Here is a 16,934-nt window from a genome sequence, read left to right on the forward strand (position 1 = left end):
AGGATGGGCCAATATTGCTTTGAAGGATCCCTATTTCACCAAGGTCCAGAAGGACCAACGTATGTGTGTGTGTGTGAGAGAGAGAGAAACCTTGCAATCATAAAACAGAAAGGAAAGCTGGACACCGGGATCTCTCTGTCAGATGAGCCTCATGAAACGAATGGGTGGAAATACCTGGGATGACGAGGGCTCACGGCAAAGTGATCCCTCTTAATGAGAAGCAGAGCTTGCCATGTGCTAATCAGAAGTTGCTGCCGATCTAACCCATCTTGTCACTTTTATAAAGGGAGCGCCCTTAAAGGGCAACTGGAAAGGGAAAAGGAAGGAGGCTAACGATCGCATATGAAAGCAGCTCGTTCCTTGCTGGGTCTCCGACTTCAAACAATGCGGCGCTTTTATGACTTAAAAAAAATAAATTGGGAGTGTTACTTGAGCTTGGATCCTTTTCATCTGGCAAGTGGTGTGTGTGTGTGTGTGTGTGTGTGTGTGTGTGTGTGTGTGTAAATTATTATCATTCTGCTTCTTATTAGAATGGCAGGAGAGGTTCAGTTCCGAGGAAGAAAGAGAAATACAACATGTAAGTGTATTGTTTGAGACACTATTGTTCCTTTCCTTTTCTTTTTTTTAAAAAAAAGTGTTTTGGGATGTTTTTACCTGTGTTCTCTCACTTTAAAGAAATAAATAAATCCAACCTGTCATGCTCATGTTCAACCATTCTGGAGAGAGATACTCAAAACAAAAGAAGCTGCCTTGCACTTAGACAGACTGTTCATCCATCTACCACGGTATTTTCCACATGGAGTGACAGGCACTCCCCTGGATTTCAGATTTTCCCAGCCTTACCTTAAGATGTCAGAATCTGGGGTCTTCTGCATGACAAGGAAATGGATTGTTATGAATTGTAGGTGCCAGGTTTCCCTAAATTCCTGGATTTAGTAAGTGTTAGAATTTAAGTAAGTGGTAGAATGTAAGTCAGACACTTAATAGTTGGGCTCAGGTTCCCATGTTCAGGAAATCGCCTGGGAAAAGAGCCATTAGGAAGAACAAGAGGAAGGTAATGGGAGAGTAACAAAGCAAGTACTCTGTGCCAGCCAGCAGGTGGGTATGATCCCCTCCTTCAACAGAGATAGTTAGGGGAGATGAAGCAGGGTTGAGCAGATGGAGATTGCGTAGGCAGGAGGAAAATAGTGACACACTGTAAAAAGCAGCAAGCTGGAGCTTAGGGCTAGAGGCATGGAGGAGGATAGAACGAGTGACAGCTATTAGTTATGGTGACCATATGAAACCTCCATATTCAGAGGTAGTCTGCTTCTGAATACCAGCTTCTTGTATAGTCCACAGGGCTCATTTGGGCTTACTCCTCAGAAAGCATGTACAGAATTCAAGCCATTTATTTTTATTCTTCCTGTTCTAAACTGTACCAAACAGTCTTTTTGAATATGTTTTTTTAAAAACTTACTCTTCTTCCTTGCCCTTTAATTTCCTTTTTTGTCTGGTTATCAATATGTTTTGTGTAAATAATAATAATAATAATAATAATAATAATAATAATATACAGATAAGGGATGATATTCAATACAGTGGTGCCTCGCAAGACGAAATTAATCCGTTCCGCGAGTCTCTTCGTCTAGTGGTTTTTTCGTCTTGCGAAGCAAGCCCATTGACGGCTTAGCGGATTAGCGCTATTAGCGGCTTTTAGCGGCTTTTAGCGGCTTATCGGCTTAGCGGATAAGCAGATAAGCGGCTTAGCGGCTTAGAAAAAGGGGGGAGGGGAAAAAACCTGCAGGAACTCACAAGACATTTTCGTCTTGCGAAGCAAGCCCATAGGAAATTCGTTTTGCGAAGCACCTCCAAAGCGGAAAACCCTTTCGTCTAGCAGGTTTTCCGTCTTGCGAGGCATTCGTCTTGCGGGGCATCACTGTATTAGTCATAGAGCAGACTCACTGAGATCAGTAAGTTGCTTACACCCAGTGATTCCCATGAGTCTATTTTGAGTATGAAGAACATTGTATACCACTCATTTTGTGTGTGTGTGTGTGTGTGTGTGTGTGTGTGTGTGTACACAAAAAAAGCAGTACTGATCACCATGAGAAACAGAAAAAATATTTCTAGACCTATTGAATTCAATGGACTTAAACTGGTGTGTGGCTTAGGCCTCAGCTACACCATACATTTAAAGCAGAATCATATCACCTTATAAGCAGTCACATGGCTTCCCCAAAGAATTCTGGGAGATGCTGTTTGTTAAGGATGCTGAAAGTCGTTAAGGATGCTGAGAGCCCCTATTTGGCTCACAGAGGTACAATTCCCAGTGTGGTTAAACAGTCAACCTTCCTTCCTAGGGAACTCTGAGGGTTGTAGCTCTGTGAGGGGAATGGTGTGGCGAGTGTCTCCTAATAACTCTTAACAAACTACAGTTCCCAGGATTCTTGGGGGGGGGAGCCATGACTGTTTGAAGTAGTATGATACTGCTTCAAATGTATAGTGCAGATGGGGACTCAGTTGGATACCAACTAGGTTTTTTGTAATCCTGTATTCCGGCATGGCAATCTATTTTTTTTGGGGGGAGGGGGGGAGACACCCTGCCCTTGATGGATCCAATAATGTAGCCATTATGGGAAATGAGAATGACAGCAAACAATTTTTGCGGTTGCTTTGTGGTATCCATGCAGCGGTGTAATAGTAGTCTAGATTATTTGCCGCAGTGAACCCTTCCATTATTTATTTTGATCTAGCTGTGGGTCTAATGTACTAGTCAATCATATGCTAGTTCTTTGTTGTTAAACCATTATCCAGACTGTTATGTATCTTTGGATCTTTGTTGCCATACTGTCCCGCTTTCCCAGTCCTGATTTAAGGCTTGTTTTACTTGGCTCATAGTAACTGTGAGAAAATCAATAATCATTTATTTCCATTAAGTGGCGAGCAGCTTTTATTGCATTCCTGAAGTTTAAAAATAGCAAAGCGGAGTAGGGTTTCCTGAAAATTTCTGCAATTACACCAAAGCCCTCCAAAATAAGCAATATGTGAATTCTCAGACTTTGATGGCCGTATTTTAACAGTGGACGCGGCTGATCTCTGAATGCATCGCTGAAAGTGAGATTCTTAATCAACAGGGGCTTTATTAATATTATTATTCCAGAGAGGAGATGTGAAGGCTGTATTTTTCTGTGCTCTTACTTGGGATTACTTGACAACATGGAGAGCACAATGTGAGATATGAACCACAGCCATCCTTTGAAATTCAGAGTTATCAGAATTTTGCAATTACAATTCTTCAACCAACCAATATTGACAAAAGCACATATATTAGGTACTTAAATATGGATACATCTGTGACCATAACATAGAAAAATGCACTATATTATGAGAAAATGCTCTCAAAAAAATGTGAGTTATTCAAAACCTCACACAAAATTGTACTTATTAGGAGAAATTTGCATAAAAATGCTGAAGGGTTCACATGAGGGTTTTTTTTCAAAAATGAAAATTGCTGAGGAAATGTTGAGAACTGAACTGAAAATTGGAAGAAGGGGAAATGGAATGAACCAAAATCACCAGATTCTTCCATCCCTAGATATCACTCTCTACCAATAAATTATCATATTCAGATTTTTTACAAATCTGTGTCCTCGTGTTGTGCTTTTGGTGATGCGCATCTCCATCCCAAACCGCAGAAAACTTTCAAGGTAAGAACCAGCAACACCTTTAATCAAGCCCAGAAATGAATCACTAGCCAGTAAAACAGAAGCGATGACAGAGTTTGATGTTCCAGCAAACTGCCTCTGTGTTTCATCACCAGCCCTTGAAATGGCTGAAGTTTCCAACTGCGACAAGTCCTTCGATGAATAAAATACCACTTGCTGAGAATCACAGGTGGGGAAAGTGCTGTTGAACTCATGTCCACCTTGTGGGCTTCCCAGAAGAGGTATCTGGTTGGTTGCTATGAGAACAGAATGCCGGACGAGATGAGTCTTTGAATGGTCCAGCATGGTCTTATGGTCTTATATAAAACCAATGAGCTAGCTAGATATAGATGCTTCTCAGCATCTTGGGTCTCCAGCTGTTTTTGGACTACAACTCCCATCATACCTAGCTAACAAGACCAGTGGTCAGAGATTATGGAAATTGTAGTCCAAAAACAGATGTAGACCCAAGTTTGGGAAACACTGCTTCTGAGGAACAAACACATACCCATCAACTGCCCAGTTTTAAGCGGGATATCCTGGAATCACAGAACCCAATCCCAGCTTCTGTTTGATTTCCAGGTGTCCCATTTTTTTGGTCCAGTGCTCTGATGCAAGTCCTTGCACCAGAGCACTGGACCAAAAGACTCCCACTCTGGCACTCATGAGGAGAGTCGTGGCAGAGTGTCGAAGGTCCAGCACTCTGATACAACGCTATGATGAACCCAGAGTGCCAGCACTGTGCTCTTGCCCCACTCTTTCACCCTGCGATCCTCTCACCTCACTTTTTTGGGGTAAGAGTGTGGCGCGGGTCACATGACTCACCTGGGAGCATCACGCGTCACAATTTCAGGTAAGAAAATGTTGGATGGTATGAGCCTCACATATTCCTAACCTTCCAAAATGGTGTCTTTCCCATGTTTCTCTGCTCTAAGAATAAGCCAGAGAGCATCATGGATCAATTTGTTAAAGGATGATGACCCTCATGTTGCAGATTGTCTGCGTTTGGATTCTGTGGTTCACCAGAGAGGCTATTTAATGAGAAAAACAGGCGACAGGATAAGCAGGAAGCCAAAATAAAGCATTAGGTGGGGTGTTGGGTCAGCAAGCTGACATCTGCTTGAGGTTTCAACTTCAAAGCTGCAAAGCTTAAACTTTTCTGTCTTTTTTTTTTTTTTGCCTTGTGGCATAAATAGTTCACAGTGCTAATGGCAGGAAGAAGAAGGGCTCCCTTTTAAGCACCAGGTAGTGCCGTTCCCCAAGCAAATGTTTCTTCTGAGACATATGGAGGGCATACCTTAAGTAAGCATGAGTCATGCGTGAGAACTCCAGCTTGACTTTCTGCTAAAGGAGAAAGATGAATACAGCCACAGATCACCATGCAACAATGAACCGTGGTAGTTTTATGTCTGGAAAAGTTATTCCATGCTCCATAATACTTGGCAGATTATGTTAATAGGGAGAAGGAAGGTTCATGATTGAAGGCAATGAGCAAGATCTAAATTAGGTCAACTTTCACCAACCTGGTAAGTGGGGGTAGAATGCTGCCCTCCAGATTCCATTATCTTACCCACAGAATTTTTCCCAGGCCACACCTCCTTTCCACAGGCCACACACTTCACTGGTCTTTGCGCTCCAAGTGTTCCTTCCTGGCTGAAATGTGTCCTTGGTCTCTGATAATGTCAGGAGCGGGTGTCAGGAGCAGGTCAGTAATAAATCACACATCATCAGTGAAGTTAACTCTTCATTAAAGGAAACAAGGTTTGCTCAGGAGCCCAGGACTAGTAAGCACACCAACCTGTTCTGGTAGATCTTGCCTTTATGTGGACTGAATTTACCCCCTTCCCACAGTTGCCTAAACCTCCTTCACCTATCCCCAGGTCCTTCCCAAGCGTTCTGAGACTCCATCGCCTTGCCTGTCTTTGCTCCTTCCTCTTCATACTTCTTCTGGTTCTCGGGAGACCAGGGGTGAGAGGAGCTTGTCACTGCTGGAGGGGGAGGCACTCTGGCTTCATCTCAAGCCTGACTCATGTCTGCTTCTTGGCTTCTGCCTCTGCGTCTGATTCTGGATTTCTCTCCATCACAGTCTCTCCCAGCTCACTAAGCCCTGTGACCTCTTCAGCTTCTGACCCATCCTCCTCCCAGTCTTCTCCCTCTGACGACTCACTGCCGTCTCACTACCAGTCCCTGGACTCTGAGCCTTCTTCCCTTGGGGGTTCCACAGCTGGCTCCTCCCACCATTCCTCTGAGTCCAACCATGACAAATAATGCCCCTTGCTTGCTCGAATGGAGAGTAATAATAATAATAATAATAATAATAATAATTTATTTATACCCTGCCCATCTGGCTGGCTTTCCCCAGCCACTCTGGGCAGCTCCCAACAGAATATTAAAAACACAATAAAAGATCAAACATTAAAAACTTCCCTATACAGGGCTGCCTTCAGATGTCTTCTAAAAGTCAGATAGTAGTTTATTTCCTTGATGGGAGGGCATTCCACAGGGAAGGTGCCACTACTCAGAAGGCCCTCCGCCTGGTTCCCTGTAACCTCACTTTTCGCAACGAGGGAACTGTCAGAAGGCCCTTGGCTCTGGACCTCAGTGTCCAGGCTGAATGATGGGGGTGGAGACACTCCTTCAGGTATACTGAGCCAAGGAAGTGTATGCAGAAAGCCAAACTTTACCTTTCACCTTGTACAAAGGTATCATTTGCAGAGGTAAAATTTGCATTTCTTGCTCCACCTACTTTTGTCTCTGGTCCTGCTCACTGCTGATATGTGGCTCTTGGGAGACTGCCCAGAAGCGAATGTGGCCCACAGGCTGAAGAAAGATTCCCCAGCCTCTATGTTATGCCTTATTCTCTTTTTTAAAAAAGTCTCTTTTGTAACTCTGATGTGCAACTACAATCACTAATGTCTGCGCACTCAATCCAGATATTGCCTACATGTTGTGTACCATGCCTTGACGTTCACCATGCCCAGTACTTGTGGAAGAATACCACCCTCAATTCCCCAAAGTGTGTGGGGGTTTCTTTAATACTTCTGCCTCTTACTTGTCAATGCAATTTCCACCTCAATTGTCTGCAAGCTACTGATGTCCTGGGGCAATGGAGTAGCTTATTAGGCACTCAAATTACAAGGTTTTACAAAGCTCCTTTTCTCTGCCACTCTATAAAACCCCTCACATTTATCTTGGCAATACATAGAGGCATACAGTGCACCTCCTTAGAGGAACATAACATATGGACTCTCTGCGATGGACATTTAAAACGTCTTGAAGAAAATTGTTATGGCAATAAAACTGCGGCTCTTTTCCCCCCATATACTTTGACACCAGCTGCTATACTTTTTATTCACTTTGCTGCTGGTGACAGGGAACGGATGGGCAGAGACCAGGGAAATATAACACAGGTGGGACTTGTGAAATATTGCTGAATTAGACCACTTATAAGACACAGATGTTTTCTGTGTGTGCCTTTAAAAAAAAAAAGTTTCTTAAAAAAAGGAGGACTGTTTCTTTAGCCTGTGCTTTAGTCTCATGCTTAATTTTGCATTTACTTAATCTCCAATGTGTCTCTAACCTTATCTTGGGCTGTATAGAATAATTAATCAAAGGTTGTTGGATTACACAGTCAAATACGGTTAGCAGTTCAGGTGAGCTCCTGTTGCTCGGTCCCTGCTCCTGCCAACTTAGCAGTTCGAAAGCACATCAAAGTGCAAGTAGATAAATAGGTACGGCTCCAGCGGGAAGGTAAATGGCATTTCCGTGTGCTGCTCTGGTTCGCCAGAAGCGGCTTAGTCATGCTGGCCACATGACCCAGAAGCTGTGCGCTGGCTCCCTCGGCCAGTAAAGTGAGATGAGCGCCGCAGCCCCAGAGTCGTCCGCAAGTGGACCTAACGGTCAGGGGTTCCTTTACCTTTACCTTGGTCTCATGCTTAATTTTGCATTTACTTAATCTCCAATGTGTCTCTGACCTTATCTTGAATAGAATAGTATAGAATGTTGTTTAGTCATTTTGTTGTTGTTGTTGTTGTTGAGTCTTTTAGTCGTGTCCGACTGTTCGTGACTCCCTGGACCAGAGCACACCAGGCACTCCTGTCTTCCACTGCCTCCTGCAGTTGGGTCAAACTCATGTTAGTAGCTTCGAGAACACTGTCCAACCATCTCGTCCTCTGTCGTCCCCTTCTCCTTGTGCCCTCAATCTTTCCCATCAGGGTCTTTTCCAGGGAGTCTTCTCTTCTCATGAGGTGGCCAAAGTACTGGAGCCTCAGCTTCAGGGTCTGTCCTTCCAGTGAGCAGTATAGAATAGTATAGAATAATTAATCAATGGTTGTTTGATTACACAGAAAGCACAGAGTGTACAAACTCAGATTACAAGTGATTAATTGGGATTGAAAGGGGTGTTATCCTTAATTGGGAGCCCCGCCATTTCTAGGAGATGTGTTCTTTGTTCTCTCGCTGTGATTATTAAAGTTTCTAACTGGCAAGAAGACTCCTTTTCCTTTCTTCTACTTATCTACTGCCACGGGGGGGGGGGGGGGGAGAGGAAGCTGATTCCCTGAAGCTTGACAGCCATGTTGCTGCTCAGTCTCTGCTGCTAACAGCAGACAGGCAACTTCGATGCATCCTCTTGTGGTTCTTTGCTTTTAATCTGAACATGGACCAAGCAGACCATTAACTAGAGAATACATTGGACGCTCGGGTTGGGAACGTGATCTGTGCAGGAGGCACGTTCACAACCCACAGCATTCGCAACCCACAGCCCAGTGTCTGCGCACACGCGGGTTGCAATTTGATGCTTCTGCGCATGTGCAAAGTGTGATTTAGCATTTGTGTACATGTGCGAGCTCTGAAACCTGGAAGTAACCTGTTCCAGTACTTCCGGTTTCGGTGCATCCGTAACCCGAAAACGCAGAACCTGAAGCGTCTGTAACCCGAGGTATGACTGTATCTCCAAACAGAGGAGTGTTTTTGGTGACACATGACTCTTGGGAATCCTGCTGTGATGTTCAGATCAGGGTGGCCCATTCATGTTGCCTTCATTAAGCAAGGAACATACTTGTGTGTCAGTCAACCCCACTGAGGACTTGAGGGTGGATGCGTGAGCATCGGTGCACATTGTGTGAAACGGCACAAAATCCAGGAAATTATTTTGGTGGCCTCCTTCTCCAAAAGCCTCTTAAGAAATCCATGTCATAACTGTGATCCTGCTAACCCCACCGGATAAAGAAGGGATCTGATTTTCTGTCACCAGGGTTAAATATGTGGACAGCTGAGATGTAAGCCCCCAGGATATGCTGCTTTATCTGATTGGTCTTGGTCTCGATCTGGCACTTGAAAGGGAGATTTTTCAAACAGAGGTCACTGTCTGAGCCCAAAGATTAGGGTGAGGTCAAGTTCACTTATGCTATCACTGTATCTTGTTACAGACGTAAAACAAAGTGGCATCTTATGAGGGTTATTCCAGTGAAGTTGCAGCGTTTGGGAGGTTTTCACTGAAAGCATTTTCTCTTTATTTATTTTTGAAACAGGGAAAAGTTCTACCTCCAGGAAGAACCAGTTACAGGCCAAAAAAATAAAAATAAAAAAATCTCTGTGTGCTTTCTTGCTGAAGGAACAAAGGAAGACAGGACTTTTGTCCCTAAGCTCCAAGGTGCAATTTTTGTGCATATTTTCAAAGCGTAGGCTCAATCATAGTTTGTAAAACAATAACTCTGGCTTCTTCACATCAGCAAATTTGTTTGCAGGAGGAAAAAAAAACCAGCAGAATCCTCTTTTCGCATTGTACCGGTGGAGTGGAAACACATACAGTATTCTTTGTATGAACTCCATGTTCCTCTTCTGAAGAAAAAGGTGCATTTTGGACCACAAAAAAAGCATTTGTTTCTTTGGGTTTCAGGGGGGCTTTCCCGATTTACTGCTTTGGTTTTAAGGTCTGTGGTTTAAGTAGTGAAGGCCACTTGGCAGCCTTCCCAAATTCTACTTAACTTGTTTAATTTTATTTAAACAGGACATTTATATCTTGCTGCTCTAGAGCACGGGGTGGTTAAGAGCAGAGATAAGTATAAAGAGCATAAAGCAAGTATAAAGCATCCTTTGAAAATACGGAATCCTAATCGAGCTACAGCAATAGAATCTGTAAAATAACACCCCAAAAGTAAATCATCTGATGGACCAACACCTTAGCCAAATAAAAAGACATTTCGTCTCCACTGAAATATTTTTACTGAAGATGGTGACAGAATGTCACTTGGAAGGTACCACGACCGAGAATTCCCTGTCTGGTCTCACCACCTTTGTTGCCTCTGTTGCGGGTGGGACAACAAGCAAGACCTGTCCTGCTTATCAAAATGCACATAACACCAGTTACTTTAGTCCAATGTCATTTAGGGCGGTGTTACTCAAAATGGTGGCCCGCAAAGTGATGCCAGCCCACGAGCCATCATCTGCCAGTCCACAGCGAGTTTCTAGGAAAGAAAGAAACAACAGAATAATTGAAAAATCACACTGGAATTCTAGCACAGGAAGGGAAGTGACAGCCAGGAGGGATGGAGAGACCCAGAGTTTCTGTCACTGCTGCAGAGACTTTGAACTGAGTGGAGGCGGCTTCCGGTCGGCGCCAGCATCTTAATGGCGGTCTTTGCCTTGAGCTCCGAGGCAGGACTGCTCCGCGAGTTCGGGTCTGACCCGCTACGGCGAGCGGGGGACCCCTAAAATCACAGGCGCTGAAGCCTGTGAACAAGGAGATTCGGTGGGCACCTTTGCACCCCCCGGTATTGCGAAGGAGCCTTTTTAAAGGCTCCGGAGCGGCATCGGGTGTGAGTGCGGTGCTGAGGATCGCAACCCAGCTCGTGGAGCGAAGCCGCGTCGCCATTGACGGAGAGCGCCGATTCCTTCCTGAAAATTACCGATTGGCAACAAAACCTGTGAGTAGGAATTACAAAATATTTGAAAAGGACTATTTTTAAGAAGATTCGGCTGAAAACGGGAAAGGCAAAATTAAGGAAGTCAGCCTCCCGGAACTGCACGATTAACGCAGCAATGAAAAGAGCTAGCTGTATTTAAAGGGAACGCTTTATTTGAACTTTGCTAAACCCCGACATTGAAAAGACCTTCCCCCCATGGAGCGGGAGTAGGGGGAAGGAAAATTTGGCTTAATCTAACCCGCTAGAAGAAGTAAGCTTTGAAAGGGAAACTCTCCGCTGCCGATACCTTTGATCAGGCTGCCTGAGCGGTGAGCGCCTAGAAACGAACTGTCAAAAAAGAGAGGACTACGGATATAAAGTAAGACTATATTTGAAACATAGTAACGGGACTTTACTTGGCAGACCCAGATTTTCAAATGGCAACAAAGTAGGACTTTGGGTTGGATTTTATCTCCTTTGGGACATTGTATGGCTACTTGCTTCCCTGTTTCTTTGTTATTCCTGCTGGGATACAATTTCCCCCTCTAGAGGATTAAAAGAAAGACTGCAGTACTGAGGCAAGAACTGGGTTTTTCCACTTGTAATCCTCCTGTGGGAACGACCTTGAGTTATGAGCACGCCACTGGATGAAATATCAACAAGAAGCAAAACAAAGCAAGCTCAAAAGCAGGCTCAGAAAAGAAGCTCTATATCAGGAGCAGCAGCTGGACAAGAAAAAGTAACAACAGCATCAATGGATTCTATGACACAGGCACTGCTCAAAATAAATCAATCTTTAGAAGTACTCACTAAGCAATCTACAGAGAACTCTAAGAAATTGACAGAATTAACAACAAGATTGGACTTGAACACAACGACAATATCGTCTAACACAGAGTCTACAAATCGTTTAATACAAGAAAGTACGGAAACAAGGAAAATAGCCGAGACTGCTAAAATTACTGCCGAGGAAGTCAAGGGAAAATTTGTACCTATTGTAAAGAAGGTACATGAACATGATGCAACCTTAGCTCTTATGGAACTGGAGAGGAAAGGCAAGAATCTGAAATTGAGACTGGTACCAGAGGAGGAAGAGGGCAACCTTGGGGAATTTCTCACAGACAAATTTCAAGAATTTTGGACTGATGAATTAGAAGGAGAAGAAGATGAATTTGTAATAACTACAGCCTTCCGGATTGGCAGGAAGCAAGGCAAGAAACCAAGGGATTGTTTAATCACTTTAAGATCCAAGGAAGAAAGAGATAAAATACTGAACCTACATTTCCAGAAGGCACTGATTATTAAGAATTCTCAAATACAGATTTACAAAGATATTCCTAAATATTTTTTGGAGGTGAGGACTCAATTTAAAGACTTAGTGGACTTGCTGAAACAAAACAACACTCCATTTAGATGGGAGTTCCCACAAGGGCTATCCTTTAACTTTAAAGGGAAGAAAATTAAAATAAAAACAATCCAAGATAAGGAACATTTTCTGGAGAGAAATTTTGAGGACTTTCAGAAAGGAACCGTGAGTGAGAGGGAAATACCGGATATTGCAAATTTATCATTTGGACTGACTCCAGCACCGACTGACCAGGAACAAGAACTTGGAGCGGTTGGTGGAAAAGACACCCAGTAACAAATATGTCTCTGCAACTTCTGAGTTGGAACTGCAACGGTCTTAACCATCCCCGAAAAAGGACTCAAGTGTTTCATATATTAAAGAAAGAGCAATTAGACATAATATGTTTGCAAGAAACTCATATTGCCAGAATACATAGAAAACTTTTGACAAATAAAAGATTAGGACTGGAATTTATTTCCTCAGATAAAGTTAAGAAAAGAGGAGTGGTGATCTATGTCAAGGAAAAATGGGAACCAAAAATGATTTTTAAGGATGAACAAGGAAGATTTCTGGCAGTGGAAATTCAAATGCAAGGAGAAAAAATTTTGATTGTAGGTATCTATGCACCTAATGAGGGGAAGGCTGAGTTTTTCAAGAAGTTGCATGAGACATTAACCGATTTCATGGACTATAAAATTATAATGATGGGCGATATGAATGGAGTTGTCTCCACAAACATGGACAAAGCTCAAAGACAAGTAATCTCTAAGGATGGGAGACTTCCAAAGACTTTTTTTGAACTGACTGACACAATGGACTTGATTGACATTTGGAGAACAAGGAACCCTCTGGAAAGAGAGGGGACCTTCTTCTCTGAAGCAAAAATGACATGGACCAGGATTGACCAAATATGGATTTCTAGTAATCTGGCACCAAGGGTTAAAAATACAGAAATCTGCCCAAAAACTTGCTCTGATCATAATGCAGTAAAGATGGAAATGAAATTGACAACAGCTGGAACTTTTAGATGGAGAATGAATGACACCCTATTTAGAGATGAAGCAATTGTAAAAAAGGCCCAAAAGACTCTGAAAGATTACTTTGAAATAAATTTAGGAACAGACCTGGAAAGAAGAATAATATGGGACGCAAGTAAGGCTGTCATGCGTGGTTTTCTAATTCAACAAAATTCGATAAAAAGGAAACAACAGAATGAGAAGAAAGAAAAAATTTGGAATCAGATGAAAGAAGGAGAGAAGAAACTGAGGTCAAAACCAAAATCTCAGGAGATTTTAAGAGAAATAAAATATTACCAGACCCAATACATGGAACTGATGAATCAAGAAATAGAATGGAAAATAAAACAAATGAGGCAAAAAACTTTTGAATCAGCTGACAAATGTGGGAAATTGCTGTCATGGCAATTGAAAAAGAGACAAAAGCTGAACACTGTGACGTCCCTTGAAGTAGAGGGAAAATTTATAAATAAACCAAATGAAATTAGTAATTGTTTTCAAAGTTTCTTTAAGAAATTATATGCACAAGGGCCGAAAGATGAACAAGAGATAGAAGAATTTATTAAAAAATACGGACTATCAAAGATCTCGGAAAAAAATAAGAGGAGTTTAAATGAAAAAATTACGAATCAGGAAATTGAGGGTGCCATCCAGAATATGCAATTAGGAAAATCACCAGGGCCAGATGGACTGACGGCGAGATATTATAAAGCAATGAAGGAATGGTTAATACAACCATTGAAAGAAGTGTGTAACCAAATTTTGGAGGGGAAAAAGGCTCCCAAATCGTGGAAAGAAGCATTCATCTCACTTATACCGAAGACAGAAACTGAGAAACATCAAGTTAAGAACTACCGCCCTATATCACTCTTAAATGTGGATTATAAAATTTTTGCAGACATTTTAGCAAAAAGATTTTAAAAAGTGTTGTTAGAGGAGATTCATAAAGATCAAACAGGCTTTCTCCCAGGGAGACATATGTCAGATAATGTAAGGAATATTATAGATATTTTGGAACTACTGGAGACTGATATAAATAGAAAAGCAGTCTTAATTTTTGTGGACGCGGAGAAAGCCTTTGACAATATCTCTTGGAGTTTTATGAAGAGGAATCTCCATGGGATGGGGGTAGGCCAAAACTTTGAAAACGGTATAGGTGCAATATATTCAGAGCAAAAAGCTAAATTAATTGTGAATGGTGTAGTCATGGATGAAATCCCAATAGAAAAAGGGACACGACAGGGCTGCCCAATATCCCCTCTATTGTTTATATCGGTCCTGGAGGTGTTGTTGAATATGATTAGAAGGGACCAGCTGGTTGAAGGAATACACCTCGGAGCTAAACAATACAAGTTAAGAGCATTTGCAGATGACCTAGTTTTGACTTTACAACAGCCAGAAGTCAGCACAAAAAGAGTTTTAGAGTTAATTGAAATATTTGGTCAGGTGGCTGGTTTTAAATTAAATAAACAAAAGACAAAGGTACTGGAAAAAAATCTAACGATGGGGGAAAAAGATAGCTTTCAAAAAGAAACTGGCTTGGAGATAACAAAAAAGGTGAAATATCTAGGGGTGAATCTAACATCTAAAAATATGAATTTGTTTAAAGACAATTATGAGAAATGTTGGTTGGAAGTGAAGAAAGATTTTGATATATGGTCTAGACTGAGATTATCCTTGTTAGGCCGAATTGCTGTTATTAAGATGAATGTATTGCCAAGATTGTTGTTTTTGTTTCAGACATTGCAAATTATAGACAAGATCGATTGTTTCAAGAAGTGGCAGAAAGATATATCTAAATTTGTCTGGCAGGGCAAAAAACCCAGAATAAAATTTAAGATTTTAACTGATGCAAAAGATAGGGGGGGTTTTGCGCTGCCGGACTTAAGACTTTACTATGAAGCAGCAGCTTTTTGCTGGTTGAAGCAATGGCTACTTCTTGAAGACACAGATATTCTAGACTTGGAAGGGTATGATAACAATTTTGGCTGGCATGCATACTTATGGTATGACAAGGTTAAGATCTATAAAGGCTTTAAAAATCATATTGTCAGGAAAGCCTTATATAATGTTTGGAATCGATATAAGGATTTGTTGGAAAATAAAACACCCAGATGGTTGTCACCAATGGAAGCTAGAGCGGTAAAAAAACTTAACATGGATTCGAATTGGCCAAAATACAGTGAAATTATAGAATATGACGGTGAAGAAGTTAAATTACAGAGCTTTGAGAAATTAAAATCCAAAGTTCGAGATTGGTTACATTATTATCAGATAAATGAGACTTTTAAGCAGGACAAGAAACTAGGTTTTCAGAAAGAGAGGTCAAAATTGGAAACAGAATTGTTAGAGACCAATACTAAGAATTTGTCTAAAATGTATAACTTGTTGCTGAAATGGAATACACAGGATGAAACAGTTAAATCAGCTATGATTAAATGGGCACAAGATTTAGGTCATGATATCATGTTTGCTGACTGGGAACAGTTATGGACCACAGGCCTTAAATTTACGGCATGTAGTGCCTTGAAAGAAAACATAATGAAAATGATCTATAGATGGTACATGACTCCAGTCAAGCTTGCAAAGATATATCATTTGCCCAGTAATAAATGTTGGAAATGTAACGAATGCGAAGGAACCTTTTATCATCTTTGGTGGACCTGCCCAAAGGTTAAAGCCTACTGGGAAATGATCTATAACGAAATTAAGAAAGTCCTTAAGTGGACATTTGTAAAGAAACCGGAGGCTTTTCTCTTGGGCATGGTCGGCCAATTGGTACCAAAGAAAGATAAGACCTTTTTTATGTACGCAACTACAGCAGCAAGAATTCTCCTGGCAAAGTATTGGAAGATGCAAGAATTACCTACTCTGGAAGAATGGCAGACGAAGGTGACTGAATTCATGGGACTGGCAGAGATGACTGGCAGAATCCGTGATCAGAGGAGGGAGACAGTGGAAGAGGACTGAAAAAAATTTAAATTATATCTTAAGAACTGTTGTAAAATTTCGGACTGATAAAATGTTAAGGGTTAAGAAACAGAGAACTATAGCTGTAAATATTTAAGTTAAGAAAATTTGGAGGGAAATCAAATTTTGAAAAGGAATGAAGGATTGCTAAAAAATTTTTGAAACAGGGGTGCAGTGAAGGGGAGGCATGGGGAAGTCATGTATTGTTTGTTTATTTGTGTGTTTTTTGTTTTATGAAAATTAATAAAAATTATTTTAAAAAAAAATGAACTGAGTGGAGGCAAGAATACTCATGTCTTGGACACATCGAGCTGGGGCGAGGGAGAAACATTTTCCTGAACAGATGTGCTTATGTGCCTGTGTATATGAATACAACAATAATATGGCACAAGTATGGTCCTGACCCCTGGCAGATTAGGGTGGTTGGACTTGCCTGTCCACCACATCAGATAGCTTGAGAAGCACTGATTTCGTGGGAAATCTGTTTTTGGCTTAAGAGCCCTGTTCAGCCCCAGACCTCTGGCATCATGCCACGCAGGCTGACATGCCAGTGGTAGGTGGAGCCAGTGGCAAAAGAAGCAGAGCCCTGACTATGAATTTTGACTTGTACAATAGCCTAGTGTAGAAACTAGGCAAGCAAGAAGTATTATCCGAGTTCAAGGGCACATTCCAGTCAGGCAAAAACACTCAAGGAGGGTGCAAAGCAGGGATGGTGAGGAGTTTGGCCTGAGGCAAGAGCAGGTGTGGCTGGCAAGCAGCTGTGGCTTAGAGAGAGTTTCCAAGGGCCAGACAGAGAGTCTTAGAGGGCCACATTTGCCTGTCAGGCCTGAGCAGTGCTGGATTTACGTATAAGCTAAAGAAGCTATAGCTTAGGACCCCACTCTTTTGGGGCCCCCCAAAAAAATTAAAGGGAAAAAACCTGGATGTACATTTCCAAAATATAAGATAAAAAACAAATCAAATAAAACCTACACACAGCAACAGTGTTTTGTGTTGTGTATGGACCTAT

At 41.8% G+C, this 16,934-nt stretch overlaps 1 long non-coding RNA gene across 1 annotated transcript in view; it reads left to right on the plus strand.

Moving 5' to 3' along the window:
- The first annotated feature begins 1,827 nt into the window (after positions 1–1,827).
- Positions 1,828–16,934, plus strand: part of LOC309329010 — a 75,951-nt gene continuing 60,844 nt past the window's right edge. The window contains exon 1 of the long non-coding RNA XR_014151012.1: positions 1,828–1,920. This is a non-coding gene — a long non-coding RNA (uncharacterized lncRNA). The remainder of the gene's footprint in view (positions 1,921–16,934) is intronic.

The sequence above is a fragment of the Podarcis erhardii genome (genome assembly GCF_964252035.2).
Source record: "Podarcis erhardii genome assembly, chromosome: 14".
Classification (NCBI taxonomy): Eukaryota; Metazoa; Chordata; class Lepidosauria; order Squamata; family Lacertidae; genus Podarcis; species Podarcis erhardii.